A 16,208-nucleotide genomic window follows, 5' to 3' on the forward strand; every position below is an offset into this window, starting at 1 on the left:
CTCTTGGAGCATCTGTAAATATGGGTAAGGGGGTAAGGACAAAGGGTGGGGGGTTGAGGTTGGGGTCATAGTGGATGAGCTCTGTATTTCTTTTCAGTTCTAGAATAGAAACAGACAACTGTCTGCCTCCACCAGGCATCGATTGAGACTCATGATATCTGAAAGCGCTTGACTGTATACAAGAAATAGGTGTGAAAAAATGCAGACGATTGGAACGAGTGGGCAACGCTCAGGTTCTCCATTAGGCTTCCAGACACAGAATGCTGTAGTGAGTGCAGACTCAAATCTGACTGTGGGTTTCAGTCTTTGCCTTGCATCTCACTGGCATATCTTATAACTTCTTGTAACCTTTGTTGCCTCATCTACATAATGGGGATGATAATAATGGTACCTATGTCATTGAATTAGTGGAGGAATAAAAGAGATGATATATGTAAAGCTCTGAGAGCCTGGTACATAGAGAGAGTCATTTGTCCTATTGGTTTTTGTGTGTGTGTGTGTGTGTGTGTGTGTGTGTGTGTGTGTGTGCGCGCGTGTATTTTTTGCCATCATCACCATTATTATTATTATTACTACTACCATGTTTTGTTGTTTTGAAAATTAACATTTAATATGCTTTAAAAAGGGACAGTGAATCTCATCGCCAGAAAAGTTTCTTTGGTCTGTGGCTGTGAGCTGAAAGATGTTCTAAGTGTGCTGGAGAGATACAGTCCCTGCCTAAAGATGGGTATAATTGGAGATGTGGAAGCCCTTTGTCTTTTCAAGCTCACAGACAGTATCCTAGCAAAGGGCCTGGAAGCGGGCCCTCATTAAGGCTTCTTAAAGAATGACAGTCCCTGGGTTTTGGTGTCTCAAGTTGCCGTTCCCCAATTTACCCTTCATTTTAGCTACAGCTGTGGCGGGCGGTGCCTCAGGGTCTCAGATTCCCTTCAAGCTGGCAGCACCTGCCTCAGGTGCCTTCCTGCTTCCTGTTTCAAGGTCTTTTCCAGGGAACCCACTCAGCCTGTGTATAACGGTAGCCTGCAAACAACCTTTAGCCAATGGAGACAGTGCTGACTAGTGGGTAAACACTGCAGCCTTCCAACTTTCCTGGTGGACAATTCTAGAAAGTGCCGTGTGTGCTCCTCAGAGGCCCCAGTGGATTCTCAGCAGCCCCTACTGCCTTCAACACAGACTTTCAAAACACTCACTTATATTTGACTTGCTCTTTCATTGTGTCACTCTCCTTCTTCCTTGTTCTTGTCTCACAGAATTACTTTCACAATAAACTACCTGTACAAGTCCTTGTCTCAGGCTCTGATTTCTAGGACCCAAACTGAGACACATATGCTGTTCTAAAACTGTAATGCCAAAGCCGGTGCCATTGTGCAAATCTGTGAATTCCATTTCCTTTATTTACTGTTGAGCCCCCAGTGCCTAGCACACTTTAGGCACTCAGCCAATGCTAGTTGAATGACTCAATCAGTGAACAAACAAATAAATATGCCTCTTAGACTTTGATAATGAGCACATCAGTTGTGCACTGCTCAATTTTCTTTACTAAGTGCTGTACCAGCAACTTGGCAACTGGTTGTCAGAATCTTCCTTGGAAGGCTCTCATGTCTTGCTTGGTTACTTCCATCTTTCGTCTTGGAGATCATTCAGTTCTCCCCTGTAATCCTGAAGGAAAACAAATAGTGAATTTGATGGCTGTCTATGTTTTCAAAAATTATATATTTCCAAACATAAACATGCTTTACATATCAGCAAATATCCATTGATTTTCTGTTATGGGCCCTGTCCCAGGCTGGAATAATAGATAAAGATGTAGCTTATAGACCAAATACAGAGCAAGAGGGAGCTTATAGACAAAATACAGAGTTTATAGGCCAAAGGCATAGTCAAGAATACATCATGGGATGATATTTGTACCCTGGGAGGTTATAATGTGAGGCACATCATGTTAGATGGGGGTTCGTTTGACTATGCACCTCGTTCACTAACAGTGATGACCCAGCAATCCTGCCAGCCTGCTTGAGAATGTAGAATGTTCTTCACTGAGTGGTCATGTTCCTGTTTCATTACAGAAGAGCAGTTTGTGTGAACTCTTCAATATAATAGGCTCATAATTTCTGTCTTTCTAAAAAGAGGAAGATGGGAGTTTTAGAGATTTAGTCTGCAGAATCTGATGAACTCAGTATTTTTGGATATTGGTTTGGAATAATGATATTACTACCTGCCCTGAAAATATAAAATGTGTACAACAGGGTTTCCCTGCAAGAACAGTTAATATAAACTGAAAACTCATGAATGAGCTTTATTAACTGATTTTTGCTATATCAGACCCCAAGCAAAATTCAGCAGTCATATTTCTGAAGATCCTGAGTAGATCTGAGTAGACTCATTTGGTAACTAAAGGGGAGGAGAAGTCTTTACAGATAAATATTTAAAAGACGATGAGTCTCATTTAGGGATTAATCAGAAAATATGAAGGCCATTGATAGTGTATGAGTGTCAGAAAAGGGACGGAGGGCAGAACATTTGAGTTAAGCTATCTAAATTAGGCAGAAATAGAAATTAGGTTGTTAAAGACCACAGCTAGCTGCCACAATGGCTCTTGATTAACTTCCTGTTAGGCTTAAAATTGCTTTTACTTGTAACATGGAAAACATAAGCACAGGTTAAAATGGGCTTGGGAGAAATGAAAGAAGATAAGGAGATATTAAGTGGATCTTGAAGAATCGGGCTTATAGGTTTGTGTGGACTTTGACATTTTTGTTGCTGCTGACAGTGGTAGTGCTCATGGTGGTGATGATGGCGGTGCTGCTGGTAGTGGTGGGGATGGTGATTGTAGATTCGTGATGGTGTTGATGATGGTGGTTGTGATGGTGGTGGTGATGACGATTGTGGTGCTGATGGTGGTGGTGATGGTGATGGTGGTGGTAATGATGATGGTGATGGCAATGGTGGTGATTGATGGTGGTAATGATTGTGATGGTGATGGTGATGATGGTGGTAATGATGATGGTCATGGAGATGGTGGTGATTGATGGTGGTAATGATTGTGATGGTGATGGTGATGATGGTGTTAATGATGATGGTCATGGCAATCAATGGTGGTGATTGACGGTGGTAATGATTGTGGTGGTGAGGGTGATGATGGTGATAATGATGATGGTCATGGCAATGGTGGTGATTAACAGTAATGATTGTGGTGGTGAGGGTGATCATGGTGGTAATGATGATGGTGTTGCTGATAGTGGTGGGAATGGTGGTGATTGATGATAATAGTAATGATTAATGGTGGTGGTGATGGTGATAATGGTGATGGTGATGGTGGTGACAATATTGATAGCGAGTGTTTAAGATCCAGGTACCCTACTTTTCCTTTAATGCTCGTAATCAGGTACTGATGTCATGTAGTTATTATTATTATTATTATTATTATTATTATTATTATTCAGGTATTCAACTGAATTAACAGGCTTAGAGAGTTTGCCTTTAGTAGTGGAACCAAGACACAAAGTCAGGCAGGCTGACTCCAGAGGCCAAACACTTTGTTCCACGTAGTCGTCATACTAATCTAACATCTTGTTTTCCAATTTAAACTCATCAAGATCGGAGGCCATCCAAATCCAATTCTAAGCAAGACTCTACATCCTTCTGCTAAGAGACGTAAGAGTGTAATGAATAGAAGACTGTGCTCAGATCCTGAAGTTAATGGCTAAGAGGCAGGACTTCAGCCACAACTTTATGAGCCAGGCAACAATTTTATTAAGTAGACAAGCAATTCACAGGGGACTGTGAACAAGACGATATTGTTTTTTAAAGGTCAAAAACTGGATTCTTGTGGATTTAACTAAGGCGAGAATAGGTATGATTTTAAATCAGCAGCTTTATTCATAGTCACAACAGACTCCCTCCACACATATGCACACATGTCATTCCTGGTTGTCTACCACATTCTCATGATCCGTTCTTCCTGTGCTTGTCCCCACCTGCTATTATGTGGGCACGCTCCATGGAGAGAAAATCTGGTACTTAGAGTAATACTTTGGGAATCATTTAGACATCCGGAGCTAAGTCTTTATCTCTCACTAGGTTTCCAATTTTCTTCATATTGCTCAGGCTCAGTGAGTTAACTCTAAACTGAGTGCACCCAGAAAAAAAAATAATAGTCTTTTACTCAAAGCTGATTTCTGGAAAAAGATAGTCTCCCTAGATTAAGTGAAAATGTGTAGCTTTTGTGCTTTGTCACTTAAACCTTGACTTTGACATCAGAATAAATCATGCTAATCAAAACTCTGAAAAGTGTGAAGCTCTTCCTCATCTTTTGGCACCCAGAATTCCCGCAGGGGGCCTTTGCCCCTGAAACATCCCAAATTATACATACAAATTAAATATCCTATACAAAATAGTAAGCAAGACTGAATACTTAATAGGGTCTCCCAATGTGCCTGGAGCTGAGCTAAGTACTTATTTTGTCCCATTTCATCCTCAAAACAAACCTAAGAGTGGATGGGGGGCATTGTTACTATCTTTCTGGTGCAGAAGAGTTAGCCAGGGCTCAGAGAGGTTAAGCAACTTGCCTAACATCACACGGTTGGTAAGTGGGAAAGCCAGGGTTTAAATAACCCTTGACAGTCTTGCTCTCTGCTGCTCCTTGTGGTTAGAATTGGAACAGGTGCCACACTAGCCAGTTGTGGAATGAATAAGTCACAGGAGTAAAAGGCACAGCACGGGGAATATGGTCAATGATACTGTAATAAAGTTGTATGATGACAGAGGTAGGTGCACTTGCGGTGGGCAGAATGTAATGTATAGAAAACTTGAATCATTATGTTGTACATCTGAAACTACTGTAACATTGTGTGTCACTATACTCTATTTTTTTTTTTTTTTAATGAGCCTTTGGTATAATGGTTAGAAGTTCCCTTCTTGGTTTCACATTAGTTGCATGTACTGATGTCGGTCACTCAACCCCTTCGAGCCCAGTTCTCCTATCTGTTACGTGGAGATCAATACGGCTACTTCACAGGTTTCGTCTATGGTTTATGGGAGGCTCCATTTCTAAAATGTGTTACCTAGGCAGCTCTTTTCTTCTTACTGTGTGATCAGTACCTTATGTGTTTGGCACCTAGGCAAGATGCTGACTCCCTAACCTGGCAATTCTTCTCCAAAGCCCTGACAATTATAAGTTGTGCAATACATGATCCCTGCTAGCAGATTCTGGATTTTAAAAGGGCTCCTGGTGTCTCAGTAATAGTCTTTTCCATTTCAGTGTAATACACTGTTTGCCAAACTGGGTTCCATGGCAGTTGCAACCAGGTGGTCTGAGAGGAAAAAAAAAAAAAAACCTCCTTCTTGAAATAATTTTGAGAAATGCAGTATGATATTGGCCGGTAACATACCCATTAATTCATTAAAGGCTCTGATAAGTCCTGTGATATAGAAGCCTATACCTGTGTCTGACTACGCAATGTTTATTTTCTTATTTCTTGGGACAAACGTGTTTTGGTTTGGGAAATATTGGCCTAGAGCCTTAAAGGCTTTTACTTTATTTGTTATTAATTAGTTAACTTTTCACAACAACCCTTCCAGGTAGCCTGGGACAGACCCTGGGATGTAGAACTCACCGCACCTCAGTTAGTTTAAAGAGTTGGCCAACAACAAAGCAGCCATGCATTCAGGAAGCTGAACCTGGAAGCAAAACTTCCTAAAATCTCTGCCTTGAGTTAGTTTTGAACATAACCCGTTCTCTCTTTTAATTATGTAATTTCAGAAATTTCAGGCACTTGAACAGCTTGCTGCTGACATTTGGAGTAGCGAGGCCTTTGGGTAAAAGCCACAAGTGGTTCTTTCTCCAAGATCAGCTCAAATCCTGCCATTTGTTCCCATGTCTGCCGTTGCCCAGACTCACTTGAACCATACAGGCCTCCACAGCAGCCTCTTAAGTCGTCTCCCTGTTTCTCTTATTCCATTGAATCCAAGCCACAGCAGAGCTTGGGGCTTGCTCTTGCAATGTTCTAAAACCTTCCTTTGTTAGAGTAAAACCTTGAGTTTGTACTCCAGCCTCCACAGCTCTTCCAATTTGGCTCCTGTCCATTTCAACCTCTCCTGTCTCGGTTTCCCTGTATTGTCATAGTTCTCTTCCCCAAGCACACCAAGTCTTTTCTGCCTCGGGGCCTTTGTACCTCTGTTCCTTTTGCCTCCAAGACTCTCTTTGCACTAGATCTTTGCAGAGATGGTTCCTTCTCATTGTGACCGTCTCAGCCCAAATATTACGCCCCCTGTAAAGCCCTCCCTGTCACCTCTCCAGCTCGTCTCCAGCCCATCACCCTGTCCTTTTCCTTCATAACCTGTTATTCTCTTGGTCATTCATTGATGACTTGTTTGATGTTGGCCTGTCCCAAAGGATGAGCAGCTCCATGAAGGTAGAGACTTTTTCTGACGATTCACCATTTTATCCCTAGTACCGGCATAATGCCTTAATAAATATTTTAGGAAACCAGTCCATGTGTAATGAATGAATTGGGGAATTAGCGTCTCCCTGGGTAATTATTTGCAGCGACATGGGACTGGTCGCCCATGTGATCTTTGGAACCATCATGAAGTAGTGGTTATTTATTTATTTGTTTGTTTCTACTCATCAGTGATTCCTACAGCTCCTCTTGGGAGATCCCACATTCTCCCACGCTCTGGATGATGCATGATGTCATCTCTCTAGAATCACCCCTGGACTCATACTCATTCCCAAAAGGAGAGTCTGGCTCTAAGGTGGCTGTCGGAACTGTTTGAGCTGGCCAATCAGTTGCCTCTATTCTCCCCAGAGGAAGAGCATAGGTCAATTGCCTTCAAGTCCCACCTTTCCGGCATCTTTACGTTTATTTTCAGATTTCTCACCACCATGCTGCTGCCCTTCTTCAATTTGCCGCTGTACTTACTAGTGTTGCTCTGAGGTGGTTTAAGCAAACTTTTTCGCTGTTGCTGTGGACTGTTAAATCCGCAGAGTGAATACGGGTTTCAGCTACTGAGCGCAGGTGGGTGTTTGGGTGTCTTGCTGCAGGGCGTTGGGCTGCATAAAACCTTCAGCATTCAAGCTCATGTCTTAGAATCACTGTAGCATTGTGGTTCAAGTTCAGTTTGTAAAGCCCCAGGGGCTGGATGGAATGCAAAACTTGGAGGCATTTCTGATGTCATAGTGGTTGGACTGGACTCTTGGAGAGTGTGGGATTGGGGCTGGGCATCAGAATAAGAGTGGACATTAGTTGAAATGAATAGTGCAATGGAGACGACTGATTAATTGGATTGGATTAATTAATTGGATTAAAAGGAGATCCCTGATTAATTGATTGGAGTAAAGGGAGAGCTAAAATAAATGTCGCTATGAGATTGAATTTTGATTGAGTCATACAACCAAGGCCACCAATATTTACTGATTGAGTATATCTCACGAAGCTTATACTATGCCAGGCTTGTTAATCTATAACCTCATAGAATCTAGCCAACAACCAGATGAGATTGTATTCTTTTATTCATTTACCAGTGGGGGTACTGTGGCTTTAGAGAAGATTAAGCAGCTGTAGAGCAATGCCTTCTAGTTTTACAAAATGTTTGTTTATTTATTTATTTTGAGAGAGAGAAAGTGTGTGTGCATTTGGACAGGGGAGGAGCAGAGAGAGAGAGAGAGAGAGAGAGAATCCCAAGCAGGCTCTGTGCTGCCATTGCAGAGTCAGACATGGGGCTCGATCTCACTGACCAAACCATGAGATCATGACCTGAGCCGAAATCAAGAGTCAGACGCTCAAACGACTGAGCCACCCAGGTTTACCAAGGCATGTGCAAGGGGAGAGAGTAAGTATACAAACTGGGCACTGGGGGTGTGGGGGGGGAATTTGGAGATTTCAAAAGCAAATAGATCCAATGGCCTGAAAGGGAACAAGGCCACAGTGAGTCCTTAGAGGGAGAAGGGGGTTCAATCAGGAGACCGACACTCAAGTTGCCTTCAGAGTCTTAGTGGGATGAGTTTCTACAAGGACCCCTGATAGGTGTGTGTTTGTGTGCACGTGCATGTGTGTGTGTGTGTGTGTGTAAAAAGTCGTTTCTTTGCCAACTATGATTTAAATATCCACATATCTCCTTTGTCAGCCACTGTCGTTTTGAGAGACAAATTTAATTCTGGGTTGTTGTTTTCTTCAGGTGGATGGTGCTTACGGTCAGTCAGTGTCAGTGGCCTGTTGGAATCCATCCAGGGTATATTTTCCTAAAGTATTTGAATTGGGTTTAGCTTTAAAAAAAAAATGACATCCGGAAAGTTAGACCTTCCTTGGCTCTTTTCTAAAATATCTACTGGCTTAAGTAAGCAAGTGACTATAGACTCCGCTGTTTATCTGGAAAAGTTCTGGGTATTGGGGGAGGCAAAAAAGGAGATGTAAGAGATAAGGTCTCTAGCCTCCGGGATGCTATCATCGCACTGGGAAGACAAAGGAACGAATTCTGACTCCTTTTTCTTTCTTCTTCTAACGCCCTGGAGGTTTCAATTGGGCTGGTTTTGACTTTGTATGACCGAAGCCCTAAGTAAAACTGGCTTAAAGAAGATCCACAGTAATTTTCTTTTACATAAACAAGAAACCAGGACTTGAATCACTGTCTTCAGGTTAGTGAAGTCTCTTAGCCCCTGGTCTCTATCTTCTGAGTTCCTCTCTGATTATTATGACTTGTCACCCACCTTTCAGCCCTGAGATGGGTGTGCAGGCAGGTGAAAAAGCAAGAAGACAGACTGGCCCAACGAGACCCTTGTAGAAAACTTCGCTGCAAACCTTACCCGAGGCTTTTGATTACATGTCACTCGCCACACATGTCTGTACAGCAGCCTGGCAAGTGTAGTAGTGAAGCTGGGCATGTTGCCACTTGTTAGCAAAGAGCCGGGGAGAGTGGATTTCAGATGGTCGTCCAGCAGTGTCTGCCATAATGCATCTCCGGGATACCTAGCCCAGGCCAAACAAAGCCTCTATCGTTTCTTCTCTGATGCTGTCCCAGTCCTCAGTGATGGGGCACGTGCTTTGCGTGGCTGCGGTCCCGCAGCTGAATTTTGTCATTTCCTGATTTTCTGGCAGCGTGGAGGAAGAAACACACACTCTGCAGGAGTCTGCAAGACCCAGGTTTGAACCTTCAGCTTGGCCAGAGTATGGAAGAATAGGCCTTGGCAAGTTGCTTAACCGCTCTAAAGCACTATTTTCTTCTCCTCCTCCCTCCCCTCCTCCTCCTTCTTCATTATTATTATTGTTGTTGTTGTTGTTTATTTATTTTTGAGAGAGAGAGATCGCAAGCAGGGGAGTGGCAGAGAGAGAGGGAGACACAGAATCCGAAGCAGGCTCCAGGCTCCGAGCTGGCGGCACAGGGCCCGATGAGGGGCTGGAGCTCGCGAACCGTGAGATCATGACCTGAGCCGAAGTCGGTCGCTTACACCGACTGAGCCACCCAGGCGCCCCTAAACCACTATTTTCTTGTTTGTAAACCACCATGGAGTTACTTTGGGGACCAAACACAGTTATGAATATAAAGGATCCAGCCTCGTGCTTGGAACATAATAGATACTTAAGAAATGTCAGTGGTATTTGTTGCATGCTTAAAGCTAGAAGCCGATTCTTGAAGGATTAGATCATGAGGGCTTGCTGAATAGCAAGTTTATTTGAACAAGTCTTAACTGAGTCGCAATCACCGTTTCTTTGTTCCTTCCAAAATATCAAGATTCTCTTTCCATTTTACATTGAAACAACCTTAGGTATGATGATAGATGTATATGGTTCCTGCATATTTAGGGTATGTGTGTGTATCTCGTGCCCCCTTAAACATACTTCCTTTCTCTGAAACCTGAGCTGTTACGCTGAAGTCTAATAAAGGAACCTAAATTTACTTACATAGTCTTGAAATAATTTTGGGGGCGCCTGGGTGGCTCAGTGGGTTGGGCGTCCGACTTCTGCTGAGGGCATGATCTCGCGGTCCGTGAGTTCGAGCTCCGCGTCGGGCTCTGTGCTGACTGCTCGGAGCCTGGAGCCTGTTTCAGATTCTGTGTCTCCCTCTCTCTCTGGCCTTCCCCCATTCATGCTCTGTCTCTCTCTGTCTCAAAAATGAATAAACATTAAAAACAATTTTTTAAAAATAAAAATAATTTTTAACCAGCAGAGAAAAAGGCTGGACTCCAGAAAGGTAAACTTGTACTTATTCCTCTGATTTGGGCCGATGCCTTTTTTCAAGAAAAAGAGTCAAAACTAAGGCAGCTCACAATGGACCTTTATTTCCTTCACAATGGCGGAGGTCCAGGGGGTATAGCTCAGGGGTAGAGCATTTGACTGCACAAGGGCGGAGGTCCCAAGTTAGAACTCTATGGGTTGATCCCACTATACGTAAACCTGACGCTCTGAAACCAGAGGAAAAGCTTTAAACAAAGGATTTTCATTAGGGTTCTCTTAAATACGACAGTGTGTGCTTTGATTTAAATACAAACAGCCAGGACGCAGCTCCTCTGGAAAGCCAGGCCCCCCCACGAAGGGACAGAGCCTTTTCTGGAGACCTGCAGAACCCTGTCGTATTTAAATGAGCAGGGGCAGAATCATGATTGCTCTGGGGCTGCGGCAGCATTTCTGCTGACAAGCCGCATGCCACTTTTCTGTAGTGACTATTCTTTACCTGGAACAGCTTCTCCATGGCAACCCCATTCACAGAGTGCATTTGTTACTTCTCTCTTTTTTTTTTTTTAAATGAGCAGGTTGGGAAGGAAACGAAATATATATGTTTTGGGTTCCTAAATGGAGAAAGGGGGTGGGGTGAACAACAGACCCTGGGGGGATTTTTTTTTCTTTTTCTTGATTTGTCTCCTTCTTGGGTGGATACAAATCAAAAAGGTGTAATTAAAAAAAATCACCTGGGGGCGCCTGGGTGGCGCAGTCGGTTAAGCGTCCGACTTCAGCCAGGTCACGATCTCGCGGTCCGTGAGTTCGAGCCCCGCCTCGGGCTCTGGGCTGATGGCTCGGAGCCTGGAGCCTGTTTCCGATGCTGTGTCTCCCTCTCTCTCTGCCCCTCCCCCATTCATGCTCTGTCTCTCTCTGTCCCAAAAATAAATAAAAAACGTTGAAAAAAATTAAAAAAAAAATCACCTGGTATGTGGGATTCTCTCCTCCATCAGTGAGCATTCTGATGAGATACAGTGTGGATCAATTAATTTGTTTCTCAGTTGATAGTGAATTTTGGCCCAGTGGTTCGCTGACATTTCAAAGGGTACTTTCCTTCTGCTTTTCACCTGTTTGTTAAGGACCTGCCATCAGCCACTCAGGCCCCAAGGATTTGACTGAGGGGAAAATCTCATAATAGTGTTTTCAAGGATACAAGTTTTCAAAAGGCAAGAGTGAAAGCACCAGAATGATTTTTCCATTATGTCAGGGGTTTATTGTTTCCCAAACTAGTTTCTCAAGGTCTAGAAATAAGAGTACTTTGTAGGATAATCTGTCCTTTCCCTCGTAATATGTTAAGAGACTTCTAGGCGCAGAAAGAAACAAAACAAAACAAACAAAAACCCTCAAGCATTCAGTCACTTCACGTTGTTTCATATAAATACCTTGTTTTTTTGTTTTCTTCCAAATCTCCTGTTTTTCATTGTCCCTTCAACTTTTTGATTAGATGAAGGAGCGAATGTCCTGTCAGATGACATTCAGCCAGAGAGAGTTTGATTTTAAGTCAAGAGGGCGTAGCTATCCCACATCGCAGCTGGCTTGTGAGTCCCGATAGCCGTAGGAATGCACAGTGGAAAGTCCACAGCACCAGCCCCGTGGCAGACATTCAGTAGTATTGCTAAGTGCTCCATTGTTGTTATTATCAATGGTTGGTTTCCGTAATAGTGAGGTTGTACTTAGTTGGGCACTGAATCACTGCAAATTTTTTTCAGGTAGAATTAGGATATATTTGACATTGCTAGAAGTTTCTAGGACTGGGGGACTTGACGCTCCAAATGCCATCATCCAAGGGGGAAATTGTGAAGGAAGCAGGATGTGCAAATTCCTCTGCTCTGTGAATCACTCTCCTTGAGTGTGGCCACGTAGAATCCAATTGTATTTGTCCAATATTTTAGGTTTGCACTGGTGTACCTTTAGAATTCTGGAAACTACCGGCGTATTTTAATTGTATTTAATGAGTTCCATGGGGAAATGAATTTCTACTACACTGTTGCATCTATCATTATATATATTTATTTATGTTAACACATGCAAATATTGACATACCAAATACGAGATCAATTAACCTTAGAAATTAATTGTGCATTTAAAGAGCAGTAAGAGGAGAAATATGCACCATTGGAAATTCGAGTTGGGGACTGGTTCTGTAAAGTGAGCACTGTTTCAATAATACGTGGGGATGAATAATTCCCCCTGAAATACCAAAGTGACAATGTACTGTAAGCATTGCTTTCCTCTGCAGAATTTGCCAGGAATTCAGTGGGAGACAAGTGCCATTATGGGGAAATATTGATTCACTGTAGGCACAATGTGTCTTGTTATTATAAAGACAAGAGTCTGTGGTCTTTTGTCAGCTTCTTCTTTTTAAACTAAATGTATGGAACTGTTCATTATAATTGGGATATTTAGACTGCTTTTTTTAATAGAATGAACGAGAAGGTTTCTGGAACCTCGACAACTTTTTCACAACCAGAACACCCTAAAAAAAAAAAGTTGAGTTCCTACAGTGATGCCAGATCTGACTTCCGCATTTTAATAATGCCTGGAATCTGGTGTAGGATTCCCTTCCAATTAACAGCAAGCCTCATCTTACCTGCACTCATCTATTTCTGTCCCAACTCATGTCAACACAGGAAACTGAACATAGAGTGGTTAAGAGTACGAGCTCTTCAGCAGTGGCTGGCTCCTCTGTTTATTAGCTGTATGTGATCTTGGACCTATAGCTCATGTTTTTGTATCTGCAAATGAGGATATTAGTGGTACTTAACCCATGGAGCGGTTGTCAGGCCTAAGTGAAATAAGGCATGTGAAATTCTAAATAAGTCCTTCCTAAACACTAGGGGTCAACCAACACCACTTTCCTGTGCTACCTTGGACTTGGTTTGACTCTTGCGTCTCAAACTGCAGTAGATATCGTGTAGTAGATAGGAGCGAGAACAGTCTTGGGCTCCAGCCAATCACATTGTCTGTCTGTTCACATCTTGAGTGGGAGGGTAATTTGGGGACAACTGCACTTGATGTTAGTCATCGCAATTGATTCAAAAGGGGCAGCTGATTTGGGGACCAGTGTTCTTTGCTCATTGCCTATAAAGGTGATACTATCCTAAAGCTTTGAAGGAAGAGGACAGGGTCTCTTTCAGAAGCAGCTGAGTATGTTGCTCTTTTTCTAGAATATCAAAACGAATTTCCTGTTCCAGAAACTCCTTCCAGATTAAACTACTGCATTTTTTTTTCATTTTTTAAAGTGTATTTATTTACTTTGGGGGGGGGGGAGAAAGAAGAGAGAGAGAATCCCAAGCAGGCTCCACGCTGTCAGCGTGTAGCTCAACTCAGGGCTCCAACTCACAACCCTGAGATCATGACTTGAGCTGAAAACAAGAGTGAACCACCCAGGCACCTCAGCTTCTGCGTTGATCAAGAATCGTACCCTTTTCTCTTCAGTCACCTTGAATGATATCCACTACATTTGGATTGCACATTTCTTAGTGGGGGGAGTGCATATATTATTCGTTCTTCCCTCCTCAACCCATGTACGTGTTCTGATTGCCCACAGTAGGCAGCCAACCCATGTCTGACCAAAACAGATTAAATCCTTAGCCTTTTACAAGAGTGAAGGGGAGAGATACATTTTGGTCTGTTGGCCTTGACAGTGAGAGGATATATATTTGGAGCTGTTGGAGTCACCCCTGCAGAAGGCCTTGCTGAGAGCAAAGTCAACCCAAAAGGAAGTAAAGCCAAGAGATAGAAACAGAGTCCCCATGATCTCTTTTCATCAGCTAGATACCACCTGGCCTGAAGCTTTGCACTGGGCTTCTCATCTGGAAGGAGAGTCCATTGATGTCTTCCTGTTTATTCCGTCAGGCAGTTTTTGTTAACTTTCAATCACCTGCCATTGAAAGAGACCAGTTCAGTGAAGTTTCTCCTCATTCTGAGATATCTACCTTCACAGGTCATTTCTACTTTCTTTGAGCAGTTGGCATTATGTGAGATTCCTTCAGTTGTCCCTAAAGAATCTGAGGTCACTGAGCTCACTAACTGTTGAGTTCTGCCGTCCTACCTGGAGATCAATGGAATGCCATAGATCCTGCATGCCATGTTGCGAACAAACGAAAAATTTTCCAAGACAAGGAAAACAGAGATTATTTCAAGGATAGTTCTCTTTTATACATGGGGAAATACTAATAATTAATAGAAAATGTCTTTATATCTCATTCAAGCTTCTCAAAATCTAAAAAGAGAGGTATGATATCAATCTCCATTGCATATGGGGAACGGCAGAGCTTGGAGAAGTTAAATAAGTTGCCCAAGATCCCATGGTTAATGGCTGCTATATCTGGGATTCAAAACCATATGATCTGATTCGCACATGACATAAAGATGAGCTAGAACCTTGTAACCTTCTTCATACAGGAGCACCTTTAATCCAGACCCCTTGTGCTTTGATGTGCAACCCAGAGCTCTTCCCTCAATTCTGTTTCCATGGTGCGCCCTGCATCGACACTTCTTGAATGTTCTTGCATCTGCTGGGGGTGGGAAGCCTTCTTCCAGACCTCAGCTTCAGATGCTGCCCACCCAACCATCTGTGGCAACAGATTTGTGTGTTATCAATTAAAGTCTAAAGGAAGTTGGTGAAGCCTCCTACTCTAACAGGATGGGCTAAAGCAGTTCCTGTTAAAACAGAAATGGGTTGTGTCTGTGATATTGGTAATTGGTAGCTTTCCAAGAGCACTTTAAATACACCCCATGCCATGAATTGCTCAGCTCTGATTCTCTCTAAGACTTTCCTCTCAGAGGTGGCTTATTTCCAAGAAGTGGACCACTACATAACTAAATAGGGTTGCCCTTGTGGGAAGCAAAGCAGCGTCCATAATTTGCAGAATTTACCTCTATGATTTTCACTTTGGGACTCACTTTGGAAACCACAGTTACTTTTTATTGTATAAAATCTTCACACATATGGCACGCCATGCCCCAATTACAGTCACAAAGATTCCTTGGTTTCAACTATTCTGGAAGACTATCCATGTTTTTGAGATGCCTTACCCAGGGAGCACCAAAATATCAAGTACACAAAATAACCAGTAACTTTAAGATAGACCATCTTAGCACATGCCCTTAATTTGGTGAAAATCCACCTAGGTTTTTATATAACCAGATAATTTGAATTTTTACATGGAGACTTTTAAAACATATATGAAGCATCTACCAACTGCGATTTTCTGTGGTAGACCCTGGGAGAGTAGAGATTCGCCATATATGGTTTCTGCCCTCATGGAATTATTGTCCAATAGCTAAGCCCAGCTAGTCAGTAAAGAGGTCAGTATGACTTAAAAAAAAAGAATTCTACATATCCTTTAAATGTCTTATGAAGAAATGTGTTTCTGAAGCATAGAACTTTAGCCTACTATGGGTAGGCACTTGTATCAACAAATATTGTGTTACCCACCTTCCCATCCACACAGTGACAGCAATATACAAAGGATGACTGCCCTTCTCTCTTCTGTAAAGTTTCTCAACCTTGGCATATTCAATTTTGGGGCAGATAATTTTTGGCTACAGGGCTGTCCTGTCACTCTGGGGTATGTAGCAACATCCCGGGTTCTACCTTCTAGATGCCAGTAGTGAACTCCTCTCCAGTCTTAACAACGAAAACAGTCTCCAGACATTGTCACGCGTCTCCTGGGTGAATGGGAGGGTGGGGAGGAGAGAAGGCAAAACATGGTTCAGTTGACAACCAAAACCAAGAGAAGATGTGTAAGAGTGGACAGGTGTTTGCAAAGTGTTGATCTACAGAAAAACCTGTCTTCCAGTATTCTGTAAAATAGAACAAACTCGCTCTATCATGGTCCATATTATTGGGGAAAGGTGAATCATTCCTGGAGACAGAGGAATGGACGCCCTGACTTCTCAAAATCCCTGCTGACCCTAGAATTCTAGAACACTGTTCATCTGTGACCTGGCCTAATTCCTCTCTCTCCCTGTCCCTGTGGCCGGTACTAA

The 16,208-nt window shown here is 42.7% G+C and overlaps 1 protein-coding gene and 2 long non-coding RNA genes across 7 annotated transcripts in view; 1 reads left to right on the forward strand and 2 right to left on the reverse strand.

The window, feature by feature from the left end:
• The window catches only part of TAFA1 (TAFA chemokine like family member 1), a 666,172-nt gene that overhangs the window by 254,824 nt on the left and 395,140 nt on the right, over positions 1 to 16,208 (forward strand). The window lies entirely within an intron of this gene.
• On the reverse strand, positions 1,373 to 7,697 carry LOC109496585. The gene is made up of 2 exons (XR_002152722.2): positions 6,924 to 7,697; positions 1,373 to 1,659 (listed from the first exon to the last, which is right to left on the reverse strand). It is a non-coding gene; the product is annotated as an uncharacterized LOC109496585 (long non-coding RNA).
• LOC109496584 lies at positions 13,951 to 16,198 on the reverse strand. Its single transcript, XR_002152714.3, has 2 exons — positions 15,655 to 16,198; positions 13,951 to 14,094 (listed from the first exon to the last, which is right to left on the reverse strand). It is a non-coding gene; the product is annotated as an uncharacterized LOC109496584 (long non-coding RNA).

The sequence above is a fragment of the Felis catus genome, chromosome A2 (assembly GCF_018350175.1).
Source record: "Felis catus isolate Fca126 chromosome A2, F.catus_Fca126_mat1.0, whole genome shotgun sequence".
NCBI lineage: Eukaryota > Metazoa > Chordata > Mammalia > Carnivora > Felidae > Felis > Felis catus.